The 12,838-nt window shown below is 47.1% G+C and overlaps 2 protein-coding genes across 6 annotated transcripts in view; both read right to left on the bottom strand.

Annotated features, from left to right (window-relative positions):
* LOC308661208 (uncharacterized protein) overlaps window positions 1-12,838 on the bottom strand; it is a 259,267-nt gene that overhangs the window by 9,929 nt on the left and 236,500 nt on the right. For 2 of the 5 annotated variants that reach the window (XM_081316077.1, XM_081316080.1), the window contains exon 1: window positions 3,536-3,622. The exons of 2 other annotated variants lie outside the window; for them this stretch is intronic. The gene's annotated coding sequence lies outside the window, so the exon portion shown is untranslated. Of the gene's footprint in view, window positions 1-3,535; window positions 3,654-12,838 lie in introns of those variants that run through there. One more of the 5 variants, XM_081316079.1, reaches the window with a different exon arrangement.
* LOC308661196 (uncharacterized protein) overlaps window positions 1-12,838 on the bottom strand; it is a 118,797-nt gene that overhangs the window by 45,699 nt on the left and 60,260 nt on the right. The window lies entirely within an intron of this gene.

The following is a 12,838-nucleotide window of genomic DNA, read 5'->3' as shown; positions in this document are numbered from 1 at the left end:
AAGGCATCACGCAGAGATGCAATCATGTTAGCTTTATTCATGATAGATCAAAGAGAAAGAAATACTTGGCATGAAAGCATTCATGCCTGCATGTGAGAGAGAAATAAAATAAAACAAGCTAGGATTACATGACTAAACTAACTAGGAGTAGAAGCAGAACAAGAAGTAGAATCAGAAGATGGAAAAAAGAGAACAAAGAGCAGCCCCTCGTGCAGAGGTATTTATGGGGGGTCTTGGCCCCTCCTTGACCATAAAACTCTCTCACCAATGGGGCTGTGGGTCTGGGACCCTTGGCTCATCAGTGGAAGCAAAGAAGTCTCTTTGCCTCCATCTGATGACCCTTTTGGGGAACTGCCAATGGCTGGCACTAAACATCTAACAATTTGCTTAACAACCGCCATGAAAAAAGTTGCAAAATAGGGTCCAGTTACCTGGAAACCCCAGTCTCTCGTCCACGGACAGCTGCAGTTTATGACCATTTCCCAATGTTTATTGTGTCTCTGCTCCCAGATGCTGTTGCTAAGGGGGATCTGCCCAGATCCCTTCCGGCACCAATCTTCTCCACCGAGAGAGGCTCCGAGTAGCTGTAAGGATTTGGCCTTCTATCAATTCTCTGGAAAGCAATGAGGACGGAGATGTGGCTGAACTTTTTCCCAGACGTATTTATAAGGTCTGCCTCCCCTGTGAATTCTCTGCTGAGCAGGAAGAATTGGCTTCTCACACGATTCTCACTGCAATTCTCACTGAAAGGGCTGCACTTTCCTGATCTTTTTGGAGGCTGGGAGGCCACAAAGATTCCAGGCAGGTGTTTCATAAAAATATTTATAATTAGGAAAGGCAGCCTTTTGGCCATCAATCAGCTTGTTTTTATTACCTGCTCACAAGACCAGCCTGAAAACTTCCTGGGTGGTGCTTTGAAAAACAACCCCCCAAGAAGGGGCTGCCACATCACAGCCTCTTCTGGGTAAAACAAGAAAAATCATAAAAGTTTAGAAATTCTCCTCGGCTTTTTTAAAGCGGAAGCAAAGTAAACATTACCATACAAAGGAAAAAAATTTTATTTTTTATTTTTAGCCTTTTACTAGGCTGAGCTCAAAGAAAGAGGATCTTTTTTGTGGGTTAAGACAATTCCATTCAGTTAACTTAAACCTTTAAACCTTTGATTTCCCCCAAAGACTCCCCTCGCTGCTGCAACGAGCTCAGCCCGTTTTAATACCGCCTTACAAATCTCAATAAATCTATTAAAGCTCCGTTTTTCTGCTCTTGACGAAAAGGGAAGCTGTTCAAACGGACCACAAAGAGACCTCCTGAAACCAACTTCCCCAAAAGCTCCTTCCCAGATCCACCCGGATCCCTACGGGGAGCCTTGGCCAGGCGAGGAGGGGGCAGATCCAGCCCGGGGAGGGATCCCTCTTTGCCCCCCTTGGAGCCAAATCTCCCCAAGGAAAACCCTGCAGGACGAAGAGGCAGATCCGCAGCTACCTTTCTCCTGGCGGGGAAAAGCTCTCCTGGTGGGAGGGGCGCCCCAAAGGCCGGAGGGAGGAGAGCAGCTCTACCAGTCTCGAGTGGGTGCCAGCCTCCTCAGGGCCAAAAAAAAAAAGGAAAATACTGCTTTTTAGAGATTCCACACAGCTTTTAAAAGTAGGAGCAAGGTAAAACATTTGCATAAAAACAAAGGGTTTCCCTGCTGGCCTTTTTTTAAGCTGAGCACCAAAATAAAAAATAAAAAAGAGGTGGGTTAAGAAAACATGAGCTCAATTCAGTCAATTTCAACTTGTTTTCTCCCCCCCAATCCCTCCCCTCCCCCCCTTGCAATGAGGTCAATTGCCTTAATACTCTTTGGAAGGTGGCTCAAGATCCCCAAACAAACAAACTCCCGTGGAATCCCAGCAACAGAGTTTTATGAGTCCTACAGGAATAGGGCTGTATATAAATTTAATAAAATAAAATAAAATAAATATTCAAAAGGAAGCCTTTGCAAAGGCTTGGTGGACTGAAACACACACAGGAGATCAGCCACGCCTTAAAAAGCTGTTTGACACATTTTGACACTGTGAGAGGGATCTCGGAGTCCTAGTGGACAATCACTTCAATATGAGCCAGCTGTGTGCTGCAGCTGCCAAAAAAGCCAACACAGTGCTAGGCTGCATTAAGAGAGGGATAGAATCAAGATCAAGTGAAGTACTAATACCACTTTACAATGCTTTGGTAAGGCCACACCTGGAATACTGCATCCAGTTTTGGTCACCACGATGTAAGAAAGATGTCGAGACTCTAGAACGAGTACAGAGAAGAGCAACAAAGATGATTAGGGGGCTGGAGGCTAAAACATATAGGGAACGGTTGCTGGAAGTGGGTATGTGTAGTTTAATGAAGAGAAGGGTGAGGGGTGACATGATAGCAGTGTTCCAATATCTCAGGGGCTGCCACAAAGAAGAGGGAGTCAAGCTATTCTCCAAAGCACCTGAAAGCAGGACAAGAAGCAACGGATGGAAACTAGTCAAGGAGAGAAGCAACCTAGAACTAAGGAGAAACTTCCTGACAGTTAGAACAACTAACCAGTGGAACAACCTGCCTCCAGAAGCGGTGAATGCTCCAGCACTGGAAGTTTTTAAGAAGAGACTGGACAGCCATTTGCCTGAAATGGTATAGGGTTTCCTGCCTTAGCAGGGGGTTGGACTAGATGATCTCCAAGGTCCCTTCCAACTTCTTCTTCTTCTTCTTCTTCTTCTTCTTATTATTATTATTATTATTATTATTATTTTATATCCACACACACACACGCAGATTCCCCCCACCCCTGTCGCACTCAATGCCCATTATCTAATCATCCGATACCTACTTGGGCCCAACCACGATGCCTTCCTACGTTCCAGGAAGCCCCTTTGTTCATATCTTATCTTTCACCATCTAATTTTCCGTTAGCAAAAGCTCTCGGCTCCTATAGTTATTTCGATATTTCGTCCGCTTGCAATTTCCAGTTAGCTAGCGACCTCTGCTTTTTCACTTTTGCACCTGTCAACCCTGTATATTATTATTATTATTATTATTATTATTATTATTATTATTATTATTATTATTATTATTATTATTATTATTATTATTATTATTATATGATCGTGAGTTGGCTTCTGCTTCTTCTGACCACCTTTAGACTCATTAGAAAATTCTGAAGAATACTTTCTCCCTTTCAATACCACGTTACAAATCTCCATAAATGTTTTAAAGCTCCGCTTGCTCCATTTTTTTTTTTGCAACTGCACCTGCCAGGATATATGCACGCGCGGAAACCTCCTGGTCTGACGGACCACAGAGAAACCTTCTGAAAGCAACTTCCCCAAAAGCTCCTTCCCGGATCCACCCGGAGCCGCGCGGGGAGCCTCGGCCGGGCGAGGAGGGGGCAGATCCAGCCCGGGGAGGGACCCCCCCTTTGCCCCCCTGGAGGGAAGGGAGGGATCCGCTCCCTGCAGGCGACGCCAGAGCCGAATCTCCCCAAGGAAATCCCTGCAGGACGAAGAGGCGGATCCGCAGCTACCTTTCTGCTTGCGGGGAAAAGCTGTCCTGGCGGGAGGGGCGCCCCAAAGGCCGGAGGGAGGAGAGAAGCCAGACCTGTCCGGAGCGGGATCCAGAAGCCTCTCCCGAGGGATCCAGCGATGATCCTGCCAGGACCAAGTGGGAAACGCCGAGAGAAGCGGAGATCCAGCCAGTGGGTGCGTGGGGGCGGGGCTTCTGCTCTCCGTCTGGGCTCTGCCCACGCCGTACAACCCCGCCCCTTTGCATTCTCAGCTCCTCCCCCTCCCTCTCCTCACTAGCCTTCCCAGTCCGGGGTTCCTCTGCCCATGCGAAGAGTGCTCCGTTCTACCCGGGCGGGGCTGCCGCCTGCTCCGGCATTTAGACGGAGACTGAAGCTCCGCGACGGCCGCCAAGGACTCACGGAACGAATAGCGAGGATTGCGGGTGTAGTGTATGCTGCTAAGCATACACAGGAAATACCAGCACAGCAGGGGGCTGGACAGCTCCAGGCTATAACTGCTTAGGCGGGAAAGCCTGAATAGAGTGAGTCATTGACAGCCCCAGGCATGGTCAGCTCTGGCGGGAAGCCAGGGTTTAAACCTATTGGCCACCTGCACTGGCGGGAAGCCCAGGTTCAAATCCATTGGTCACCATTCACCTGGGCAGGTATAAGAAACGCCAGGTAAACCCCTTTTGCCAGCTTCATTCCGGATCCAAATAAAGAAGTACTACCCAGCTCAAGTGTCCGTCTCTCTGTGCGACCACGCGACATTGTAGCGGCGTTTCCCGCAGGGTGAAGAGGGCGGCGAGGTGGGGGCGGATGCGGACCCCGAGGAAGACTTGTGTGTGTGTGGGGCGGGGAAGAAGGCAGGGGCAGCTCCAGACGGTCCGGGCTCCCCTTCCACGGCCGAGGTTGGGGGAGCGCCTGGGGGAGGAACGGGAAGAAGCCCTGAGCGGATCCCTTTTGGATTCCTAAGATCTCCAACTCCAACTCCTAACCCTAACCCTAACCCTAACCCTCTCCCTTTTGCCCGAAATCGGAGATAGGCGCTGGGGATGCTCTGTCCCTCTCTCCCCTGCTGGGCTTCGGGATGCCCCGTTTTCACACAGTGAGTTACAAACTGTTTGTAGGGCCCCGAGGGGACCCCCTTCTTCCTCCCTAGCCCCCCCCGCCGCCGCCTGGTGCTGAGGCCGATGAAGAAGAGCAGACACGAAGTGCAGGTTTTGTTGCCTTTTATTGAAGCGCTCCAAGAAAAAAAAGGGGTCCTGGGTAGGGTAGAAAATGCCAAGGAACCTCGAACAATGGAATTAAGAAAGCTTTATGCAATTTCACTACACCAGAAGGCGGAATAAGGTAGGATATATATATATATATATATATATATATATATATATATATATATATATATATATATATATATATATATATATATATATATATATATATATATATATATATATATATATATATATATATATATATGTGTGTGTGTGTGTGTGTGTGTGTGTGTGTGTTATGTTAACTCTTAGATTACCTTGCTAGGCCCCAAACATGGGGCAAATCTTTATTTCCTGTTTTCAGCCTTATCTCAAAGGCCATCGAACAGGCTGTAGTCACACCGGACAGTTCATATATTTGTGTAAATTACTAACAAACAATTAAGGGAGGCTGAGACCCAGGTTCGAATCTCAGAAGGGTATGACTGACTGATGAAGACTAATGAGTCAGAAATGCATCTCAGCCTCCCTTAATTCTTTGTTAGTAATTTACACACATACACACACACACACACACACACACACACACACACACACACACATATATATATATATATATATATATATGAAGAACGAAGCTGAAGCCACCAGCCTGAGGATGACGGATGAGATTTCGTCGAAACGTTGCTCTTATACCTTCAATTCTACGTGGGGAAAAACCCGAATGACCAAAGAGCAAAAATGTTTAAAAATGTATCAGGTAAATGTTGGAAATGTAAATGTATTATAGGTACATATTATCATTCTTTGGTGGACATGTGATAAAGTAAAAGCTTATTGGAGGAAAATACATACTTGGCGAGAAAATATATTAGGAGAACATGTAACATTTAATCCTGAATTATTTTTATTAGGTATGCTACCAGGAATGTGGAATGTGCAGAAATGAATGCTGGGAACCTGCTGCTTGTGCAGCCGGGTTGAGAATAATTAGCTGCTGGTGAAGCTGGGCAGGGGCTGCTCCCGCCCAGGGTTGGCGCCCATGAAAGAAGGACACAGAGATCTCTCGGGGTGAGGGCCCTGCTGCTCCTGGGATGAACACCGAACCACGAGGAGCGGTGGACCTCGTTTATTTATAGTTCAAATTAACCAATCATGATTACATGGTTACATCGTGCCAATCCTGCATGATTTAAGTACACACGTGCTCTTCTAAACCTATCCTGAAAGGAGTCATTGGTGTTAATAGTAGATTCAAATACAGTAATGACCAATCACCTGCAGGAGGCGTCAGAATTTGCCTTACATGGAATAGCCAATGGTGTGAAAGATTCTGTAATTATGCCCTTATATGGCTGTAGCCAATGACATCTCTCCTAGGTTTCTTTGTTTACTTCCTTATTCATGATTCACTGAAGACTTTCCAGGGTAGAAAAGTACTAGCCAGCTTCATGTATAGGAACAGAGAGATCATGGTTATTCCAACATCTCCTCCGTTTCTTCAGCTGCTCCTTGCAAATGGCACTTGCCAGCCACACTGACCTAGAACAAGTTCTGGTCTTAAATATGTATTTGGATCCTTACATTTCTCCTTCTCCATGAAGGCTGGGTTTCTACTCCCATAACGCCTTGCCTGCTGGACTTGATGGGAGTTGTGATCCAACAACTCTGCATCCTCCAGGCAGGTGAGCTGCTCTTAAGGCATCTAAAGGTGACATTTGATAATGTTTGGAGCTTGTGAACCGGCCAAATAAGCTTAATATATATTCAAAAGTTGAAATATCCTTAAGAGACCCAAATGAACATTAGGTGTCAAGGGAGGGGTGGGGTAGAGAATAAGAAGGGGTCTCCTCAGGGCCCTACAAACAGTGTTTAAGTCTCTGTGTGAATCGGGAGACCCCGAAGCCCAGCAGTGGCTCAAGTGTTTTTATCCTTGGGAGGGAAGCAGGGACCCAGCATCCCCAGCGCCTCTCCGATTCTGGGCAGAAGGGAGGGGAAGGCAGAGGGGGGGCCCTGGGTGGACTCTCCTCCCCCCCCGTCTGTTTTCTCCTGGGCTCCTGCGCAGCTGGAGTTGCAGATGTTAGGGATGCAGAAGGGATCCGCTCGGGGGTCTTTCCGTTCCTCCCCCAGGCGCTCCCCCAACCTCGGCTGCAAGGTGGACCCTGCCCCGCTTCCCCTCCCCTCCCGTCTCGGCCACGGAGGGGAGCCCGGGAGGGAGGGTGAGGAGAGGGGGCGGCCAAGGGGCGAGGCTGCAAGGCGGAGGCGGAGCCCGAGAGGAAGAGAGAAGCCCCGCCCTCCCTCGCTGGATCTCCGCTTCTGGATCCCTCTCCGGGCCGGTCTGGCTGCTCTCCTCCCTCCGGCCTTTGGGGCGCCTCTCCCGCCAGGAGAGCTTTTCCCCGCCGGGAGAAAGGTAGCTGCGGATCCGCCTCTTCGGCTTGCCGGGTTTTCCTTGGGGAGATTCGGCTCTGGCGTCGCCTGCAGGGAGCGGATCCCTTCCCTTCCCTCCTGGGGGACAAAGGGGGATCCCTCCCCGGGCTGGATCTGCAACTGACGCCATTGCAATGGGGAAGGGGAGGGTTTGGGGGGAAAGAAAACAAATTTAAATGGAGTGAATTGATCCCAGGTGAGATCCTCTTTTTTGTGCTCAGCTTAAAAGGCCAGCAAGGAAACCCTTTGTGTTTATGTGAAGAGTTACTTTGCTTCTGCTTTAAAAGATTGTGTGGAATCCCTAAAAAGCATTTCCCCCCCCCACTTTTTTTTTTTTGCCCTGAGGAGGCTGTGATGAGGCAGCCCCTTCGTGGTGGATATTTTACAAAGCAGAAGTTTTAAGGAGGTTTTGAGGCTGGCCTTGTAAAGCAGGTAATAGAACAAGCTGATGGCTAGAAGGCTGCCTTCCATAATTTTAAATATTTTTCAAAACGCCTATTGGAGGCAGCTGCAGAGACCTGGAATCTTTGTGGCTTTGCATTCTCCAAAAAGCTTAAGAAAGAGCAGCCCTCTTCACACATGCTGTGCCCCACCTGATCTCTCTCATCTTCCACTGAGTTTTTCCTACTCACAACTCTGCATTGGTCCCTGTTGGACTTCATCTTGCTGGTTTCTCTCCGTTTTGGCTCATCAATATCTTCCTGAATAATGATTCTATCTCCATTATTTTCTATTGTGAAGAAATAATCCTATTTTCTCCTCCCTCTTCCGGGTCACTTACAGATTATGTTCAGCATTACTCTCGGCATCTGAGCCTTTTTCCTTTCCCTTTGCAGGAGGTGTGTGAAGATGTGGCCTTGAGCTCCACAGAGGAGAAGGGGCGTTCTTGGATCGGGACCCACAAACTCCATTCTAGATAATTTGGAAATCGAGGCCTGGTTGGAGAAGCAGCTTCCTGCACAAAGGGCCAGTCGGTCAGGTGAGATCAAATCGGTCAGACGAAATTGAACCGGTCAGTGCTGAGGATCATGCCTGGCCTTGATTCAGAGCAGTAACAAGTGATCTAGGGATCTCTTAGTTGCAACTTTAAAGGTGATTAAACATATCTTTCATTTCACTTTGGGGAAGCTTAGAAAAGGTATGGAAGATGCGGCTTGGAGAATGGCGCAAGGCTGCAAAGACCATTGGTCTGGGGCTGGAGGTCGCATTTCTCGCTGCCAGCGGTGGAGCTGGGCTGGGGTCAGTGTAGCTGGCTGAAACGGCTGAAATTCCCCCCCCCCCGCCTCCACATAAGGGCCAGCTCTAGCCCCAGGACTGCGGTCAGTCAGGATTTCTTTGCGTGGCCAGGCTGAGGTGGCTCAGGCCTGCGGTGAGGGAAGGGCTACAGCTTTGGCTCCCCCTTCAGCAGCCCCAAACTCATAGTGCCCTGTGCCAGGTGCCCAGGACCTGCCCCCAACCCAGGGCACACCCAGAGCCTTTGCCAGAGCAGCCCTTCGTTTATCATCCCTCAGGATCACTTAATGGGCACAATCAGGAGTGGGCATTGAGCTTCTTTAACCAGGTGGTCCCTCACCTCACTTAGTAGCTGCTTCATTGAATGACCAAGATTCCAGTCCCAATCGTGGTCATGAGGACTACCTTCTTCCCCTCGACTTAGGAGGAGAAACAAGGTTAGAGTCGATGAGCAGCAGAAGAGTTTTGCTTCCTAGAGCTGTGAGGGCTCCATCTCAGGTGTACTGAGTGCCCATGTCCCGGTCAGAGGGTGGGACTGGAAGACCTTCATGGTCCCTTTCAAGTCTAAGATTTTGTGACTCTCTACCACTCTCAAAAGGAAATACTTCTCTCATCTTCTTTTGCGTTCCACCAGCAGGAAAATCAAGGTGACCTGCAAGCCAACTATCAACAGACAGGAGAAAATCGGCACAAGGTAGCAGGTGCCCGAAAAGATGGAGCCTGGGAAACTCTCTGATCCCCCGTCAGACACAAGCAGCACTCCGGAAGACCAGGAAAGAACCCATGAATGCTCAGAGTGTGGGAAATCCTTTCCTTGCCGGTCCCTCCTTTTGACCCACAGTAAGATCCATGTGAGAAGTGGATCCAGTGAAGGTTTGGAGGATGAGAAATCCTTCTCTGGAAAAAAACCCAAAGATCTTAGAAGCCCCCCCAGACGAAAAGCCTATAAATGTGAGGAATGTGGCTTATGCTTTGGTCGAAAGTCAAGCCTTCTTACACATCAGAAAATACACACCGGAGAGAAACCTTATCAATGTCTGGAATGTGGGAAATTTTTCCGTCTAAAATCCCATGTCAGAAACCACGAGATGCTTCACACTGGGGAGAAACCTTACAAGTGTTGGCAATGTGGGAAGAGCTTTTCTCGGAGTTCATATCTTTGGGCCCATGAGAAGATTCATGCAGGAATAAAATCTTACAAATGCTTTGAGTGTGGAAAATCTTTCACCCAGAGTTCAGGTCTTCGGACTCATGAGAAAACACACAGAGGGGAGAAAAACGAAAAGTGCCTCGAATGTGGGAAATGTTTTTACAGGAAATCAAGCCTGGTGCAACATCAGAGACTTCACACTGGAGAAAAACCCTATGAATGCCCAGAATGTGAGAGACGATTTATGTTTTCTTGTGAACTTCAGACACACCAGAAATGGCACAAAGGAGAGCTACCCTATAAATGCATGGAATGTGGGAAAGGTTTTATTTCGCCAACCCATCTTAAGATTCATCAGAGAACCCACACAGGGGAGAAGCCATTCAAATGTGGGGAGTGTGGAAAATGCTTCACCCTAAAACATAGCCTTAAAAACCATCAGAGGGTCCACACCGGAGAGAAGCCATATAGATGCATTGAATGTGGGAAATGTTTTGCTTACAAAGAAAGCCTTTGGAGTCATCATAAAACCCACACGGGGGAGAAGCCACATCAATGCTTTGAATGTGGACAATTCTATCGTACCTCATCTGCCCTTAAAAGTCATGTGAAAATTCACACAGGGGAAAGAAAATACAAATGTTTAGACTGTGGGAGAACATTTGCTGACTCACGTTCCCTTAGAGGTCACAGCCGAATCCATACAGGGGAGTCGCCCTATAAATGCTCAGAGTGCGATAAATATTTTTCTTGCAAATATACTCTTTTGATGCATCAGCGAACCCACACAGGGGAGAAGCCATATAGATGCATTGAATGTGGGAAATGTTTTGCTCACAAAGGAAACCTTTGGAGACATCATAAAACTCACACGAGGGAGAAGCCATTCAAATGTGGGGAGTGTGGAAAATGCTTCACCCTAAAACATAGCCTTAAAAGGCATCAGAGGGTCCACACCGGAGAGAAGCCATATAGATGCATTGAATGTGGGAAATGTTTTGCTGACAAAGGAAACCTTTGGAGACATCATAAAACTCACACGGGGAGAAGCCACATCAATGCTTCGAATGTGGACAATTTTATTCTACCACATCAAACCTTAGACGTCATGTAAGAATTCACCCTGGGGAAAGAAAATACAAATGTTTAGACTGTGGGAGGACTTTTGTTTATTCATATTCCCTTAGAAACCACAGCCGAATCCATACAGGTGAGACACCCTACAAATGCTCAGAGTGTGATAAATATTTTTCTCAGAAAGAGACTCTTTTGAGGCATCAGCGAATCCACACTGGAGAAAAACCATAGAAATGCCTGGAGTGTGGGAAATGTTTTGCCCAAGCTTCATCATTTCACACCAGAAGTCACGCAGGGAAGAGGCCTTCCAAGTGTGCAGAGCGTGAGAAAACTTTTCATTGTAAATCACAGATAAAATATATCAGAAAGTCCATAGCAGAGATAAATCTCTTCAGTCGTGAACCATCTGGGAAAAAACTTTTTCCAAAAGTCACACCTTGCAATTTTCCAGGAATTTTACACAGTGACAGAAGGGAAAACCTACCATTTTTGGCGTGGGAAAAATGTTTTTCCTAGTCAATTAACCTCAGTTCCATCCCAGAGCACACAGTGAAGCAAAACGGCGTAAACGTTGGGAGTGTGAGAATGTTTTGTTCACATAGCGGCATGAATGATCACACAAAAAAGTCATAACTCTGGAGAGAATGTGTAATGTTTTGGAGAGTACAGATAGTCCTCAACATATGAGCACAATTGGGAATGGATTTTTGGTCATAAATTGCTACAGTCATAATTCAAGGCACCCAGATATTTTTGCTAATTCTTATTCAGCCTTTGTTGATCAATGTGGAGAAATGGAGAGTTGGAGAGGAGAAAACGGGGAGAAGGGTGGAACGGAGATGTGTCCGGTTGTAAAGTCTTGATGTTGAATATATTCTGGCTGAGGATGAAAAGGGTAAATTTCATTTTCTTGCTCTCTTTTTTGGAGGCAATTATTGTTTTTTTTTCACATTGTCTTTTTCATATGTAAATGCACACACGGTATATTCACTTATACTGTACATACTTGGATTAAGTTTGTTTGATTTGTGAACCTAATCCCTAATAAAATTATTGTTGAAATAATGAAGAGGACTATTTTCAGGGTACAGGCTGGGGCGGGGATTAAACAAGTCAAGATGGTAGTATAGGAAGGCCCCCCTCCCCAAATTAAAATATTCTTTATTCTTAATGTTAGAAAGAGGCAGAATATTATATTTCCCCAAAAGGAGAAATGGAGAACAATCCAAATAAAGGCAAAAAGCAGCTTAATAGCTTGAGGCTTAATAGCCTCAAGCAGAATTCTCAAATCTTTAGAAATTTATTTATTTATTTATTTATTTATTTATTTATTTATTTATTTATTAAAATTTTATACCGCCCTTCTCCCGAAGGCCTCAGGGCGGTGTACAGGGCAATAAATATCGAAATATAAATACAAAAGTTAAAAAAGATTAAATAATTATGCCCAATATAATACAACAATTTAAACTATGTTAAAATCAAATCCAAACCCCAAACCCATCAGACCAGGCCGGATTGTTGAAATAGATAGGTTTTTAGATCGCGTCGGAAGGAGTAAAGGTCGGGAGCCATCCGGAGCTCAACCGGCAAGCAGTTCCATAGGTCTGGCGCGCCCACAGAAAACGCCCTCCCCCTGGGGGCCACCAATCGACATATTTTGTACCTATGAAGAAAGACTGGGCTGATCCGTTCATAAATAAAACACCTTCAGGGCCCCACAGCTGATGAGATGAAGAATTTGCACCCCCACTCACAAACCCAAATCCAAAGACAGGACCTTCTAGGCCAGTGATGGCGAACCTTTTAGAGACCGAGTGTCCAAACGGCAACCCAAAACCCACTTATTTATCACTGGGTGCCAGGTGGGTGTGGCCCACTGGGTCGGCATGGCTGTGGTGGTCATAGCAGATTGGGTGGGTGTGGCCAAGGTGGGTGTGGTCACCTCAATGTTGCTGATGGGGAGGGACACCTGTGGGGGGTGGGAAGGGTTGGGGGAGATCCAGGAGGTCTCTGGCAGGTGGGGCGGTAGGCAGGAGGCAGGGTGGGGGTGCCATTGCCATGGGACAAGGCAAGGGCTGGAGCAGCTGCTGCCTGATACTATCGGCCCCCACACTCAGAGGCCAGCGAGCGCATGGGGGCCGACGGTGTCTGTCAGTAGCCATAGCCTGCCGGCCCATCGACCAGCGCACTCTGGCACTCTGCAGCCCAGTTCAAAGA

The sequence above is a fragment of the Vipera berus genome (assembly GCF_964194415.1).
Source record: "Vipera berus genome assembly, chromosome: 2".
Lineage (NCBI taxonomy): Eukaryota > Metazoa > Chordata > Lepidosauria > Squamata > Viperidae > Vipera > Vipera berus.
This window is presented reverse-complemented; position numbering and strand designations above follow the sequence as displayed.